This window comes from Mesoplodon mirus (assembly GCF_964341445.2).
Source record: "Mesoplodon mirus genome assembly, contig: HAP1_SCAFFOLD_460, whole genome shotgun sequence".
NCBI lineage: Eukaryota > Metazoa > Chordata > Mammalia > Artiodactyla > Ziphiidae > Mesoplodon > Mesoplodon mirus.
This window is the reverse complement of record NW_028295519.1, coordinates 70640-88344: the sequence shown is the minus strand read 5'-3', so window position 1 is coordinate 88344 and position 17705 is coordinate 70640. Positions and strand designations below refer to the sequence as shown.

General features: G+C 38.9%; 1 pseudogene across 1 annotated transcript in view; it reads right to left on the bottom strand.

The window, feature by feature from the left end:
- Positions 1 to 412: 412 nt before the first annotated feature.
- Positions 413 to 17705, bottom strand: part of LOC309797385 (piwi-like protein 3) — a 33184-nt pseudogene continuing 15891 nt past the window's right edge. Inside the window, exons 4-15 of the transcript in view lie at positions 14736 to 14862; positions 14412 to 14529; positions 13587 to 13701; positions 12234 to 12412; positions 11720 to 11792; positions 5866 to 6050; positions 5637 to 5740; positions 3579 to 3649; positions 3066 to 3219; positions 2239 to 2359; positions 1229 to 1382; positions 413 to 547 (exon numbers count right to left, since the gene is read on the bottom strand). The product of the transcript in view is annotated as a piwi-like protein 3 (transcript). The remainder of the gene's footprint in view (positions 548 to 1228; positions 1383 to 2238; positions 2360 to 3065; positions 3220 to 3578; positions 3650 to 5636; positions 5741 to 5865; positions 6051 to 11719; positions 11793 to 12233; positions 12413 to 13586; positions 13702 to 14411; positions 14530 to 14735; positions 14863 to 17705) is intronic.

Sequence of the window (17705 nt, the reverse complement as noted above, 5' to 3'; positions counted from 1 at the left end):
TTGTGCCATGGCACGTGGGATCTTCCTGGACCAGGGCTCGAACCTGTGTCCCCTGCATTGGCAGGCAGATTCTTAACCACTGCACCACCAGGGAAGTCCCCCAACCTTTACAATTAGAGCAGCATTGCTTGGAGTACAGAATATTCAGGCATGTTTAATCATAAAGTCCTTGTAACACATTTGAGAGGTAAATTGTAAAACAAAACTCTCACTGTCAGTTCTCCCGCCTGGAGAAGAGAAGCCTCATGTTAAGTTAGTGGTAGTATTGAAAATAGCATAACACACTTGGAGTCTCATCCATGTCCAGTCAAGAATGGTTTTAAACTCTGATCGTGCATCTAGGAAAAAAATTTCAGATGTACAGATGCAGAATGAGAAAATAAATTTACAAATTGTGGTTTTCAACATCCCATCATGCTTTCTTCTCTATGTTAAAGGTAAAAGAGACTTTTGACAGAGATCCATGTGGTTCTTGGTGAAGACTCTGGCCCACCAGGTAAGCCAGCTTATGGGCATAATGGCAAGGAGCAGGAACTCGGATGATACCCTTTAGGAGAAAGATCAACTAAAAATTTTTTTTTACCTTTATATCTACTTTCCCTAAGTTTAAATTTTTATGGATATCCAAGGTTCAAAAAGTAGATTCAATTTTGAACAGTTTCACAGATCTGAAGGAAAATCAGTATCAAAAAATACCATAGCCATTATGGAGAACAGTACGGAGCCTCCTTAAAACTAAAAACAGAGCTACCATATGACCCAGCAATCCCACTCCTGGGCGTATATCCAGAAAAGATGAAAGCTCTAATTCAAAAATATGCAGGTACCCCAATGTTCGTAGCAGCACTATTTACAATAGCCAAGACACAAAAGCAAGCTAAATGTCCATCAGCAGATGAATGGACAAAGATATGGTAGGTGTATACAATAGAATAATACTCATTCATAAAGAATGAAATAATGCCATTTGCAGTAACATGGATGGACCTAGATATTATCGTACTAAGTGAAGTAAATCAGAGACAAATATTATTTGATATCACTTACATGTAGAACCCAAAAAATAGCATACAAATGAACTTATTTTTATTTACAAAGCAGAAACAGACTCACAGCGACAGAAAACAAACCTATGGTTACCAAAGAAGAAAGTGCAGGGGGGAGCAATAAATTAGGAGTATAGGATTAACAGATGCACATTACCAAATTAAAGAAAAAGAATACTTACTAAAAAAGTGTAATACATGTGGCATAGTATGTAAGTTAGACTCTGTACTGAATCTGGGCTCAAGTAAAGCATGTCATGGATGACATTATAATGAGTGGGAGTGCCAGTGCCAGTGCCTTCTTTCACAGACTGACTCACAATAAAAAAGTCATACCTAGAATTATAGAACATAATTGGTATCAAGCTTATTTTAGAAGAAAAACAATGTAGCAAACCTAGTCTTTGAAGTAACAATTTACAGAAATCTATGATACAGAGTTTCCTTTATATTTAGAAGCCTGGCTAAATTTTGAGCAATGATTTGCTAAAGCAAATCCACAAAGGACAGTGAAATCATTGACAATAACACTCATGGGATTTAAACTCACAAGCATATGCGCTGATGCCTAGAGGCAGCAAACATCAAATTATCATGTTAGACATGGTCATAGGTAATGTGATTCAGAGATTCAGGGAAAGATCGGAATATCCATCTCTGCAAATCACCAGAATATATTCAAACTAAGTTATATAAGTGGTAAGGTTAACCAATTTATTGTAAATATTGAATGTTTATGTCATTTTATGTTATACTTTATGTTAATTGTACTTTTCATTTGCTTTGTTTTCTTCAATCCTTTCATGCCTTCTACTAGAAAAATCAATGTTTCTGCCTTCAAATTTAATTCATTTCTCCCTATCAGTTGGTATGAATGTCCTGTTTTATTTCTTGCTGTGGTTTTGCATAACTTTCTTATTTGCATAATTCACTTAGAAGTCTAAAGTTAACCAGAAGTTCTAGCCTTCTTCCTAACAACTGAATCAGAACGATCAATAAATATTTGTCTGTTTTTAAAATTCTCTGAAAAACAAAATGATTGAAGACAGAAAAAAATATCATCTAATATACCTATCATTTTTAACCTTCTTTAGGTCAATTCTTCCTTTCTCGTCCAAATCATGCAAACCTTAAAAAACTCTGTTACTATTTAAATAAAAAGGAATCTTTAAAATAAAGAAAGATGGCTTACCATTCCATCCTAGTCACCTCTAAATCAATAACTGTTCCTGGAGATGGATTGTCAAGTCTTCATCCTTTTCAATAAAAAATCTGATGTTTGTTTCTTCACCACGATGAAAGTTAGTCTGACACTTAAAAGATTAAGATCAATGTCACTCTGTTTGCTTTGCATTATCTCAGAAGCATTCAGAGTGTCGAAAACAGCCCACACATAGGAGCCATTAAAAGGAGTCTGCAGATGGTATCTCTCCACACACCCCAATTTTACTGTCTTAGCTCCAAGAGCCTGATTCAGGAAGTAAAGGAGGAGGTTTCTATTCATAGCCATTCAGATCCTAGGGGAAGGGTCCCTTCCTCCCAAAGTCAGGATTACTAGTACTGTCTGTGCTGGGCGCCAGGCTTCACTGACAAACAGGTGAAGCCAGAGAAGGGAACTGAGAGGAATCCCCAGTCCTGGGACGTACAGAACTCCAGGATAAAGGAGCTGCATAGTACAAACCATTGACAGGCTATGTTCATGGATTTTTAGGAATATCTGAGGTTAGCAAGCCCTCCTCCATCAAGGTTTGGAAGGAGATTAGAAAAAGAGAAGAATCATGCGGTTCCATATGGGGAAACAACCTGCTACTGCAAGGCTTCAGTTCTGCTTTCTCCTCTGACATGGGCATGGAACACAAAGTGGGAAGGGTCTGTTTTTTTCTCCCCACCCATCCACTGAAGCCCTCTGTATCCAGCTTTCCAATTCACACATCACAACTGTTGTAGATATTTCCCCCTGCCCCCGGAAACTAAAATGTAAAGCTTACAAAATCTGCACTTAATGAGTAATATACCCACTTGTGTCCTCTGTAAGCACTTTCTAAGTAGGACTCCATCTGTTTTAGTTCTTGGTCAATCAGTGCTTGAAACTGTCCATCTCCCACTCCAACTCGATGCACAATGGTAGAATGTGGCAGAGATGAATTTTGTTCATACCAGAGCTTCAAGGCAGCTGAAAGGAAGTCAGAAACACATATAAATAAACCATAACTTGGAACAAAGTGGCCACTGTTTTTGACAACTTCTATGTTCATTTGTCAACATGGTAGCTTTCAGGACACTGCTTAAATCTTCAGTCTAGTCCATACTTAACAACAGTATGAAAATTTTGAGCCAGATAATTCTTTGTGGTGGTCAGGGACAGGGAGTGTTGCTGTCCCATGCATGGTAAGACATTTAACAGCATCCCTAGCACTCTATCCCCATTGTGACAATGAAAAATGTTTTCACTCATTGCCAGATGTCCCAGGTGGGGGGACAGTATCTCCACCAGTATAGACTCAAGCCCTCCAGCTTCCACCAGGCACTGACTATGCAAACAGGTCGTCAGCCCATTGACAAGCTCCTGCCCCGATTGCTGGATGATGCATTGAGAGAACCACCTGTATGGAGAAAAATAAGCCATTAGTTTGGAAAACAATATTAATTCAGAATCAAAATGATGAAATTAATCCATGACCAAAAAAAATTCACTATCAGTGGTTGAGGACCCAAGTAAAGATCCATTCTTCATCCTGCTGTAGAGATCCAAGTATTGGTCTCTTCACATATCTTAGGCATTTTGTAACATTTTGCATGCACACAAAGAGTAAGAATGGAAACATTTGTTAACATTAACTACAAATTATACATGCTTTGAATACATATGACTCATATTGTTTCAGCTCCTGGGGAATTCCACAAAGTGCAAACCCAGTGTTTTTCTGGAGACTCCTACTTCTAGTTCAATGTCTTAAACAATGGTTCATCCATATGAATCTGCTTTGGAGGGAGCAGTTTGCTTCAAAACAGTAATAGCTATTGTGACCACTGCTCAACGTATCAAGTAAAATCACCTGTTTGTCTAGAGTTTCTATCCCCTTATTGCGTTTTTGTTTACTTCAGAGTATTAGGATGACCTGATAGGGTATGATGTATGTTTGCCTCTTCATCTGAATTTGTACTCCGATGGATGGGATCAGGTATTTTGGCTTTACATTTTCACTGCTGCATTCTCAGTATTTACACATAGCAAGTGCTCAAAAATATCTATTGCATGAATGCAAGCTTAACTTTTTACCTATTATCACAACATTTTCTACTAAAAAAGGCAGAGTAAATCCATGTTACTGTATTTAGAGTATGACTGGAAAAAAAAAGATCCTTAAAGGATACTGTGGAATTATACTTGGTGGGCCACAAACAACATTGAACATAGTGGTGGTTTGTGACTGTCCCACATACCATAATGCACAAGAGAAGAATATGCAAACCCATCTGCACTATGGGTTTTATTTTCTACTCTAAGCACAGAAAAAAGAAGGTCCCTGGAGAAAAGGAGAATCATAGGCTATAGAAGCACATCTCCTTATTCAGGTACATTATATACAAATGTATGAAGACAAGATCTTATGATACCTACAGGCCACTAGGTATGTTCCCATAGGTGTCTTCACCCACGTATATCCTAAGTGCTTCCTCATGTGTCCCTATGCAGAGGCTCACTGATCAAATCCTGCGGTTGGCAGAATTCTACCTGTCCTCATCCTTGGAACTTGTGAACATACTGAGATCTAGCCCCTGTGATGATGTTATATGGCACAGTTGACTTTAGGATAAGGAGAGTCTCCAGATGGATGATATCCGACCTCATGAGCTCCTTTAAAATCAGCAAGTTTTCTTTGGCTGATGACAGAAGAGGAAGATGGAGAGATTCAAAAGAGAACAAGAGCACAGTGTGAATTGGCGGGTTGGAAGTTGGAGGGGAGGCAAGGAGCACATCAGAAGGAATGTGGATGGAACTCTAGAAGCTGAGACTAGCTGTAGGTGACAGCCAGCAAGGAAGTGGGGTCCTCTGTCCCACAATCACAAGAAAATTGGCTCTGCCACATCGGCGTATGCTGGGAAGAGGATCCCAAGCCTCCAGGTGAGAATGTGGCTTCTGTGACACTTTTAACTTAGCCTTGGGACTTCCCTGGTGGTCCAGTGTTTAAGAATCTGCACTTCCTCCTCAGGGGGCATGGGTTCGATCCCTGGTCAGGGAACTAAGATCCCGCATGCTGTGCAGTGCAGCCAAAAAACAAAATCTTGGCCTTGTATGGCCCTGAGAGCCACGCAGTGCCCAACATCTGACCCACAGGACTGTCCATGGTCATGTGAGTGTCGTCTTAAGCTGCCATATTTTGTCATAGTTGTTAGGCAGCAATAGAGAATGATCAGAGGCTTCCATACAGAATGTTCTGGGAGCCTGACTTTGCCAGAAGATCAGGAGAGCACATCTCTAAGAACAACTTGCCCATGGAGCTTGCCAACAATGTGTGTTAGGTCCGCCTCTCCTATCTGGCCTCCAGATAGCTCCCCACTAAACACTGTCTGCCAAAGCTTACCCACCGCATCAAGTCTGGATCGATGCTTGCCACAAATCCTGCGACTGACTTCCGTCAATGTACAATACCGTGGAAACAATTGATAACGATGAACATTGCATTCTGCAACTTAAATTTTAAACCAGGTAGCAGCTTGAGTTAGAACACAAAGCAAATTTCCAATTAAATAGGACCTTAACAAATTCTACCAAAGACAGATGAAAGCAAGAGAAGGCAACAAAATCCCCACGTACTTCTATATCCACCTTCCAGAGGGCACCTCCTAGCTTGCAGTTCATCTGCAGGGCAATCTTTGTAGTGATGGTCTCTCTAAGGTCCATTTCAACACACACTGGCTTGGAATCGGGTAACTGACACACAGATATCTTTTTATGCCTTCATAACTTTCTTTATTTTCAGTGGGCAGCAAGAAAAGGACCTTGAAAGAAAGCAAACATGACATTCCCCAAAATGCAAGAACACAGTGATGTGAGAAATGGATGCGTGTCGAGGAAGCTATATAGGTGGAGCACTGACAAAGTAGAGACTATTTATTAAATAGATATCTGAATCCATGAGGGTGAAGGGTCTAGAATCACACTGCATTCAACAAGTGTGAGTGTGAGTGTATGGAAGAGACAGGCTTCGAGACAGGCATTTGGCAATATGCATCGATCCTTTAAACTTGCAAAACCCTTTCATCCTAGTCATTCCATTCCCAGGAGTCATTCCATTTCCAGAAGTTTATCATGAAGTCAATATGGGTGGGTTAAAAACACAGACTGATCTATACCATCCTCAGGACAGTCACCGTCGATGGGATGATGGCTCTGTGTGGGCACTTCCCAAGCATTCTACTTGATTCACTTAATTCTCTCACCAATCGACTGAGATAAATACTATTATCTGCCCCCACCAGCAAACAAGCTTGGGGGCTGTTATGGAAACTGCCTGATTTACAAGCAGCAGAGCAAGTTTCCAAACCCTCGCCAGGACCTTCAGTAGGACACTGAGCAGTTAGGAAGAGAGGCTACTGCTTGCCTTTTTTCTGACTAATGGGAAAAATCATCAGTATATTCTTTTTAACATAATGATGCTTATAGAAGTTTTTGGCAGACGTTCTTTATCAGATTAGGATAATTCTTTTCTCATTGTAGATTAAGTGAGTTTTTCTTTTCACATGAAGAAGTATGAGATTTTATTAAATGCATTACCTGCATGGACTAAGAAATATTCACCACACTATAATTCACCACACTAACCAGTTTTTTGAAAAATATAAACAACCTATTTCGAACTTAGTGGCCCACTCTAGCCCATGGTGTTCTCCTAATATTTCCTTAACCACCAGCAAATCTCTAATAATGAACTCTATTTATTCCTAGTGTTGTTGAGACTTACTCTTTTTCTTTATTCTTGACAGTATCTAATTTTAACTTTTCCAAAGCTTTAGATTTATTTGCAGATTGTTTTCTATTTAGTTTCTCTTTTTACTGTTGATTTCATTCATTCTATTTTACTTTGGTTGACTTGGTTCTTGGTGCATTAAAATCCAGACTTCATTCCCAGTGTATTCGTCAAGGGCTGTTGGTCTCATTTCTAGTTTGCTGTGTCACCCACGTTTTGATGCCTAGTACTTATTTATATAGTCCCTCGGTTGTAAGAGTTTAATAAATTTCCATTATTCTCTCTAATATCACTGTTACTTAAAAAAATAATGGTTTCTTCAGGTGTACGTGGTTTAATGATTTCTAATTGTAATGTACTGTGGTCAGTGTATGTGGTCGATAGGATCCTGGTCCTACATTATTTGGCTAGGTTTCTCCAAGCCCAGTGTGATCAGTTGAAGACAAAGACAAAATGAACTTATAGATGCACTTTTAAAGAGCACCTAATCTTTTGAGTCCATATTTTATACACACACACACACACATGCATGCCCACGTGCACGCACACATCTCCCTGTCTCTCCTTCTCTCTCTCTCTCTCTCTCTCTCTCTCTCTCTCTCTCTATATATATATATATATATATATATATATATATATATATATATATGAGTAGGTTAATAGGTCAAGCTTTTAGGTACAAGTTTAAAATCTTCTAGATTCTGTTTTTTTTTTTTTAAATCTGCTGATCTGAGTTTCCTGGAGTGGTCAGCTAATATTGTCTCCTAAAATTTCAGCTTCTGGAATAGCATGGACCTGTCTCCTCTTAAGAGCTATTCAAGCTGATGAAGATATAGAAACATGCCTGTTTCAGGCTCAGCCAGTTTAACAAGGCAATAAAGAATGATAGGATTAAGATAGGAGAGAAGTAGGGACCCAGAGAGGTGATCCCAGCAACTGAGGCTGCATTCTCTCCTGAGGTATCTGCCCATCCCAGTAAACACGGCTGAGAGGTTGGGAGGCTCTGAAAAGACTAACAGCCTCTCCTCAAAGAGGGAGAAGGACAGAAATCAAAGACCAGGTCCTGCCAAGGAAAGGGTACTCGTGTTAAATCTTGAGCCTACCACTCTAAACAGATTCGATTTATAATACTATGCTTTAAAGACATGAAGCTATGAGAATGTTCCAGCTGATGGTGGGTGTGTACCACCTTGGTATAACCATTTAGAAATCTGATTAGCAGCATCTAGTGACAAGGAACATTCTTCTCCCAGGTACATCCCAGCAGAAATGCATACATATGAGCACTAAAGACAAGTACAAAAGTAGTCATGATAGTAGTCATGATTATTTGTAGTAATAGCAAAACTACAAATATCCCAAATGTTTGACAATAGGATGCATTAAGTTAAAAACAATGGGTTACTATCTAGAGCAAGAGAACAAAAAACTACAGCTACACCCAACAAAGATAAACCTCAATGCTGAGCCAAAGAAAAACCAACACAAGACTGAAGCCACATGGCTCTTTAGGTAAAGTTCAAGAACAGACAACATTAAGCTATGGTGATAAGAAGTCAGGGAAGTAGTTTCTTTCGTAGGATAGTGAGTGTGAAGGGGACAAAGTGAGCATCCAATGAGATTAAAAGATTATGATCCATTAAATAAGAATCCATGAGTCTGTGTTTACATAAGTAAGAATGAAGAGCTCTTCCTTATAATAAAATATCAACTAATAAATATAGAAGGGATATTGGAAACATAGACATCACTATTTGGTGAGACTATGTTAACTAACAACTGTTTCAGACAAGAATCCTCAATGGATGCTAAAATTAATGAGTGAAACTTCAATGAGAAACAGAACATTTGCATAGTCTTAAAGTGTCGCACCATAATAACTTTAATCAATTACAAAGGGATAAAACAGTAACTTTATAATGGTGAAACCTACCAGACCTCAACTTAATCAAATGAGCAAAATTACAATGACCAGTTAATACAGCAGAAACTAACACAACACTGTACATCAACTAAACTCTAATAATGATAAAAAATTATTACATGGAGAGCTGATGACTTAAACCATGAAAAGAAAAAAAAAAAGACCAGTTAAATCAACATCATGGGCTTCCAAATATGATGGATTTAGTAAACCATAGAATACTTCTGTGATATTCTGCAAGAATGCATTACCTGAATCTAGTCATAAGGAAATGGGCAAACCTATATTGAGGATTGTTCCATAAAATAACTGGCCAGTACACTTCTAAAATGTCAAGGCCATAAAACCCAAAGGCAGATTGAAGATACTTCCCAGATTAAAAGAAGACTGAAAAAGCCTGTTGGTTAGATGCCTCAGGTGACCCTTGATGGACCAAAGAATTTATTTTGCTGTAAAAGGGAATGATTGGAAGAATTTGGATTAGGGGTATAGATCAGATAAATGGCTCAGGAAAAAACATATATATACACATGTAACTACTATGAATAATGACACGTGTATATATATACATATATATGTATATATAGTGAGAAGGAAAGAATGATTATATGTAGGTAGATATAGAGAGGGAGAGAATGATTATAGGAATGTGCTAAAATTTACTGGTTGGGAAATCTGGATGATGGTTATAGAGAGATTTGTACTGTCTTTGCAACTCTTCCTATAAGTCTGAAAATATAAAGTGAAAAGAAAAAAGTTTTAAAATATTCAGGAAAATAGATAGTGGAGGTTTTAGATTGGATTGGTGTGTACTCATTTTTAAACAGAAAATTTGTAAAAGATTCTCTATTTAAAATAACAGGGACTATGTTCACAGTTGCCATTTTTACTGCCAATATCTGATTTTGAGGAATAGGTTATTAATGTTATGTGTAAGAGGGCTATTTTTATTCTTTTAGTCTTAAATTATTAATACAGTACTAGATTGCTTTTCCTTCCTGGTTTTAAAATTGTCTATAGTTTACCTATGCTTTTATTTCCTCTATTTCTGCCTTACTCCACCAGCTCACACGTTTATAGGAATTAAATTCTTTACTATTCCCAAACTATGTGAGTACTTATGAACTCTTGGTAGTGTTACCACAAATTCATATTAATATTTGGGAAGTTAATGTTTAATTTGGGATATAATATAAATATGTGACTTGATGTCTTCCCATCACATTCAGTGGATTACCTTACACAGCCTGGTTCTGGCCCCCACCCAGCACCACACAGCGTTTGAAATTCGTGAGCCACATGGCTTCACCCCTGCTTATATACGAGAATTCCCCTCTGTTCCTGGTCTAGGGAGACTTACATTTGTGCCAGAAGATGTTTTACACATAATTTCCAGTTCCTATTTTATTGGTCATTCCCAGTTGTTTGGAATGCATAAGATTGTAGGCATGCTCTCCCCACCATTTGAAAAGATACCTTAAAATATTTAAGGGACTGCCCTGAATAAAAGATATTGCTCCAAAAAGCAAAACTAGGATAAATTAGTAAAAGTGGGGCAAATTCCCATTCAAGTTTCAGATAAACTTTCTTAAGAGAAATTCCCACAATTAGAAAGGCAGTCTTTCACTTTCTAGGCAGATGCTAAATGAACAAAGAAAGTCATGTGATGAGTTGGGATGCAAACCACCACCAAGGCCTCTTCAACTCCATTCTAACACGTGATGCTTTGCTGAGTCCCACCAGAGGCTTCCTTGACCTAGCTGAGCATTTAAGGCTACAGCACCAGAGAAGCATGAAGCATGGCATTCAATCAAAGTAACAGGAAGCAAGACACAGATTTAAGAACAGGATTTCAAAAGTAAGACATTTCATTTGAGTATAATAATGGCTCACAGAAGGTATCCTTCAGAGTAGCCTACAAGGTTGCTTGGTAGAAGCTGAAAGGAGAGAAAAGTCTAGGCTCTATGGAAAAGACAATAGGAGGAATATCCTGGTTTCAGGATCAAGAAACAAAGATCCCTTTTAAGAGCATCCTGGGGACTTCCCTGGTGGTCCAGTGGGTAAGACTCCACGCTCCCAATGCAGGGGGCCCAGGTTCGATCCCTGGTTGGGGAACTGGATCCCGTATGCCACAACTAAGAGTCAACATGCTGCAACTAAAAGGCCCTGCATGCCACAACTAAGAAGCCCACATGCCGCAACTAAGACCTGGCACTGCCAAGATAGATAGATAGGTAGATAGATAGATAGATAGATAGATAGATAGATAGATAAATATAAAGAACATCCTGGATGATGAGGGAAGAATGGGAGATGAGTTTGGGAAAAGAATCCAAGGAAGAAAGGAAAAAGATGTTGCTTTAGTAATTCAGATACAACGTAGTGACAACAGATGGGAGAAAGGAAAAATCCCAAGAAAAATACCAGACAAAAGAAAGAACACTTACTGGAAGAGAACAGATCATAGACTTTGCAGGTTACAGCTGGAGAGAGAAATGATGAATGTGTACCTACCATAATCCATATTACTTAATATTTGTATGGTGTTTTTTAATCTGAGACTTAAAAGATAATTCTAAGTCCTCAAGCCTAAAAGAATGAGCATAACATGGTGATATTAAGTAGTAGCTTAAACCCCAAAGTCTGTATTCAGCTACATTATAGGGGTAAATTTATATTTTCTGGCCGGTTTAGGAAACCAATGGCAACATCCAAATTCTAAAATACATACAAATGCAGCTCACTAAGGACGGGGCACACATCAAATAGACACTTACAATCTGTGTTTTTTGTGAAGCATGTTTTTCAAAGGTGCTTATATAAGAATGGACTGTATCATCTGCTTCAAGCCTAGAAAATAAGTATTTCATCTATACTTCAAAAGTAATGAACAGTGAAACATGTCACATTTTATACAGCCAATGAACCATGATATAAAACAAGGCAAGATAAACTGCCAAGGTAAGTATTTCAGTTGAAGGTTTTTAAGACAAAAAGAAGTTCAATTTTTGGAAACAAGACTGGGAAGTAGTTTTTGCTATTCCCTCCTCCCCCGTCCACTCATATCAAGTTGCTAATTCTCATGTCTTCAAGATGTAGCCCAATAGCCAGAAATCCACAGATCACAAAAGCCTGATTTAATATGTGTGGGCTGGAGCAGACTTTACTTTTTTGCTTACACACTTTCAGAGTTTGGATAACGTGTCAGATTCCTACAATTTAAGAAGTTTTTCCACTTTCAAATTGCCAGCAATCGATTTTGAAATTGTAGATAATTTCTGCTCTACTTACAGTTTTGCATTTCTGACAATTATGCCCATTTTGGGTGTGATTTTCTGTAGATTCTGCTGAAAGGTAAGGGCTGTTCCATAATTTCCCTTAGTGTAGAGTATTAGCCAATGATCCAGTGACATTGCTCTAAGTACAGGTACCCTTGTATTTCTTGACCAATCTTCATTATGGTTGTCAAACTGGAAGAGAATTCCAAGACATGGTATAAAACTTCATTAAAAAAAAAGAAAACCAACATCATCTAATATGCAAAGGCAATTATCCATTTACAATCCTTTCCACTGTAAATCTGTGCTATCTCCCATTGAAACATTACCATTTTAAACTTCAGTCATGACAAGATTTTTTAAGTACTTTAAAAATAAGTTTATTATAACTAATGAATACAAAATCTGACATGTTTTCAAACATGTTTGCAAAAAAAGTAAATCCCTCCCTTGTTACCCCTCCCCACAAGATACAGAGTAAGAACTTGGACAGAGTTTTACATGAAATCTAAACATGAAATTCTCATTTGTCAGTTGATCCTGAAAAGCTCCAACACATTATATTCTAGGTAAAGGTCCATTAAAATTAAGAAATCAACAAACCACTTGCTTTCTACTGTCATTACAATGCTCATTCAAAATGCTGAAGGACAAGAACAGGTAATATAAGATTGCACGTGACAGATATTCAAAGTTCACGGATCTATGAAATCACGAACAACTGAGATGAGAATCCTGGGGGTGGAATTAAACGCTGACTTAAAAAGGCAGTCCGGGTCTTCCCTGGTGGTGCAGTGGTTGAGAGTCCGCCTGCTGATGCAGGGGGCACGGGTTCGCACCCCGGTCTGGGAGGATCCCGCGTGCCGTGGAGCAGCTGGGCCTGTGAGCCATGTCTGCTGGGCCTGCGCGTCCAGAGACTGTGCTCCACAGCGGGAGAGGCCGCAGCGGTGAGAGGCCCACGTACTGCAAAAAAAAAAAAAAAAAAAGGCAGTCCAAGGAAATCTATGTACATTGTAGTCTTTCACATCTGGTCTAATGTCAGCTATTTTTCCTTAAGATATAGGTTAGTCACACTAGAATACCATGGGTTATTATGATCTTAGGTATTTGACTCTTAAGGATACATTTGGAAGATCATTTTACTATGAGAGAATGTGCACAATACTAATAAAGATATAATACAGAGTCTACTATATGCCAAGCATGTTACCTGCATTCTTATTAAATGATGGCTTGTCCTCTCATATGGAAATGACAGGTAGTCTGAAAACAGCAGTCATAGTTATTGACATGACCGAGTTAGTTCCCCTTTGGGTTGTTACTAATTTGACCCAACTTTGACGTGACAATTCTGCAGCTGTCTTACAATTCTTCTTCCTTGATGAATTCTTACATCTTGCAAAATTCTTCCAGAAAAGAATAAAAACTCTGTCTCAAGTTCCAAATTCCAGTCTCGAAGCTCCTTTTGCACAGTATTATTTCTGAAAGAAAAAATATTTCCACATGCTCAAATCCAAGAAAATATGCAGAGGCAATTATCCATTTGCAAAACACAAGTCAGTGTTCCTTTCATCTAAAGTTCCTTATTGCTTGTGCTTTGTGTCAAGATGCTACAGGTAAACTCCCTAAGACTCAATCTTGTCTTTGTTCTCACATTTGTGCAGACACTTAGAATCTATTTCATTCTTAGCCCCTCTTGGCCTCCTCTGACACTGCAATGACAGAAAAAATTAGAGTTGCACCTCCCCACTCCCCAAATATCACTTTCTTCCCAATCGTCACTTTTTTTTTTTTTTTTTTTGCGGTACGCGGGCCTCACACTGCTGTGGCCTCTCCCATTGCGGAGCACAGGCTCCAGATGTGCAGGCTCAGCGGCCATGGCTCACGGGCCCAGCCGCTCCCCGGCATGTGGGATCTTTCCGGACCGGGGCACGAACCGTGTCCCCCACATCGGCAGGTGGACTCTCAACCACTGTGCCACCAGGGAAGCCCCAATTGTCACTTTTTAATTGAAGAATCTGAGATGCCAAGTGATCCACACAGGTCTCCACTTCACACACACAGAAAATAGCACTTACCCTGTGCAGCTTGCAGAATCTTAGTTTCCTGACCAGGGATTGAGCCCAGGCCCTCAGCAGTGAAAGCATGGAGTCCTAACCACTGGACAGCCAGGGAATTGCCACGCACTTACTCCCTTAAAGCATCCATGAATGTTAGCAATTTATGCTGCCTTCTACCTGGATCCATCCTCATATAGGTGGACAACTCTCTCATCATTCTGTAGTCTTTATGCAGGTCATCCGTTAAGCCTTAAAAAAAAAATCCGAAAGATAACACTCCAAACTAGCAAGAATAGATTTCTATTAGAGAAAACTTAACTGTTGTATCTGGAAGAAGAAGAAAATCAGAGAGAGCAAGTCTGGGTCATGTGGAGTCTTGTGAAAATCCTGTAAAGTAATATTGGTGACTTTAAAGAAGGGCTCTCTTTTATGAAAATGGTATAAATCCACAGTACCTGTCAGGTGGCATAGCTCAGGAACCAGCATTATAGGTTGATGGAGTGTGTCCTGTCGGCTCATTTTCCATTTGCCCTTGGTGATCAAAAGTGGCTGATTTAAGGTAGTGACCACTGTACCACAGTGCTGTTCAACAGAAAAACGAACACTGGCATGCCTATTAGCAAAACCTTAGTAACATCAAATAAATAGGTACAAAAGTGCATTTTCGGATCACAAATGGAGGCCTAGAGGTGTGGTGATATTGTTTCCCCCAGTTTAAGAAAGCCTCCAAAACACTCTTAATATTCTCTTAATTTGATGTCCCAGGGATCACTTATAAACATAGATGGCCAAGGAGAGTAGAACACCCACAAAACATAATGGAATCATTGTGCTACCCTTTTTATTATAGATGTAGATGGGTGAGACTTGTGTAGTATGTTTTTCTCACCACAGTAATGCCTTGAAAGTTTCTAAAACATATTGAGAATTTTCAAGAGGATTCCTCTACTAATGGGGGACAAAAAAACCTGGCAACTTTTTAGAGTGGCAATTCCAGATCTATTCCCAACATTCCTCTTACTTTATTTCCCCTAAACCCTTAGTCTCTGCTTCCAGTAGGGAAAGGCATCTTCTAAGACATCACATACAGAAGTTCCTATCCCTAAGGCAGCAAATTCTTGTACAACAGAGTGACTTTACTCCCCAACACAAAGTGGAGATTCTTTGTAGATCTTCCTAAGCTGCTTATTAGCAAGGTCCTCATCAATAAGTTAACCACATGAATTCTGGTATCATCTGTCATTTAAGCATCTGAGAGCTTCAAAAGGAGTTCCAACTTTGGGCAAGAAGACTTCAAATCGAGGTTTCATGGCTCTTTTCTTTTCAAGCTGGGCGGCTACTATTAATTCTCATGCTATTGTTGCAGATTATATATTTTTTCCTTCAAGCACTGTAGTTATTTGAAGGCAGCTAAGATTCACCCCCTATTTCCTTGTCCTAGACCCTTCTTTAAGGAGGGCACTTGTGCAGGTATATACATGCATGTAGAATCATGGCATCATTTTAAGCTTCATCCACAGCTCCTATCACCCAGTTTATCAAAGCCTTTGGACATGCTGTTCCTCCTATAGAGAATTTTGGAAATCACACTTCCCATTTCTTATAGCTTTTGTAAAAAATAAACAAACCTCTAGGGAGGGTGGGAGGGAGACGCAAAAGGGAGGGGATATGGGAACATATGTATATGTATAACTGATTAAATTTGTAAAAAAAAAAATAATAAATAAAAATAAAAAAAATAAACAAACCTCAATTAAATAGAGTCAGGAGACCAGAGGGGGGGCTCTCTCATACCCTGCCATGATAGCAGAGCCCAACAGGAAGAAGAAAGACTTCTCTTCTTCCCAGGCAAGACCTTGGCCAATGAAAAGCCATGGTCTCTTTGTTTACTAAAGCCCTTCCAACTTCCTTTTCTCTTCTATGAAAGGGTTCTCCTGTCCTCCTCAAGTGGGACTTGCACATGGATCACCAGGGTTGCAGACCCCAAATTGCAATTCTCCACTGATCCCAAATCAACCCATCTTTGCTGAAGAAGAAACCTGCAGTCTATTGTTTTAGGTCCAAAAAACAAATCAGTCCTGTTGTCCCTATTTCCATTATTTGAAAGGTAGGATTGTGCCTACTTTCTAATGCCTCATCTATGAATTCAGCAGTTTTTCCCAGATCTCATTATGAGACTCTTATGAGACTCAGCTCCTACCAGGGCATCCTGAGACTACCCTAGTCATTCAAATACTTCAGCACATCCATTTCACTCAAGTAAATCTGCTGGAACCATTTTCTTATGTTTACATGTAAGACTCTATATATCAACACATGCTGAGAAGGTAGTTTGCCTTAATGTGACACACTCTCTCAAATTATTACTAATCCCACTACTCTCTGATGCTATCATGCATGAATTATCTATTACAACCTATGTGTATGAACTACTATGTGTCAGTCATGGTGTAAGGTATAAAAGATATGTATTGCAAAGAGCAGAATCATAGCTCTCCTAGTCCTATGAAACTCATAGTCTATTGGGGAGGGGAGAGATTTATAAAAATCACCCAAATATATAATTACAAATTGGGATAAGTGTTATGAAATACAAGTACATAACAGAACAGGGTGACCTCACAGAGGCCTGATGTTGCAGGTCAGTGTATGCATGGGAGGGAGGGGTACTGTTGGGATATCCAGAATAGCTCTTTTTAAAAAAATTTTATGAAGTATTGTTGATTTACAATACTGTGTTAATTTGTGCTATATAGCAAAGTGACTCAGTTATACATATGTATATTCTTTTTCATATTCTTTTCCATTATGGTTTATCACAGGATATTGAATATAGTTCCCTGTGCTATGCAGTAGGACTTTGTTGTTGTTCCATCCTATATATAATAGTTTGCATCTGCTAATCCTAAACTCCCAATCTTTCCCTCCCCGACTCCCTCCCACTTGGAAACCACAAGTCTATTCTCTGTACCTGTGAGTCTGTTTGTTTCATAGATATGTTCATTTGTGTCATATTTTAGATTGCACATATAAGTAAATCATATGTCCATCGACAGATGAATGAATAAAGAAGTTGTGGTGTATACACACACACACACACACAATTGAATATTACTCAGTCAGAAAAAAGAATGAAATAATGCCATTAGCAGCAACATGGATGGACCCAGAATGGCTCTTCTTAATCAAAGATCTTTGAGATAAAATTTGTAGGATGAACAAGCAAACATCAGCCTAGGTGGAGGAATCAGCACACATAAACTGAGAAGGAGAGAGGTCCTTAACTCTCTCACAGCCTCACCTCCCTTACTTCCCCAGCTTGCATTCCATAGCCTGTCACAATCACGTCCTCACAAATGCCATTCATTCCTTCACTATGCCTTGATCATGCTACGTTGGCAAGTCTCAAACCCTGGTAAAACCCA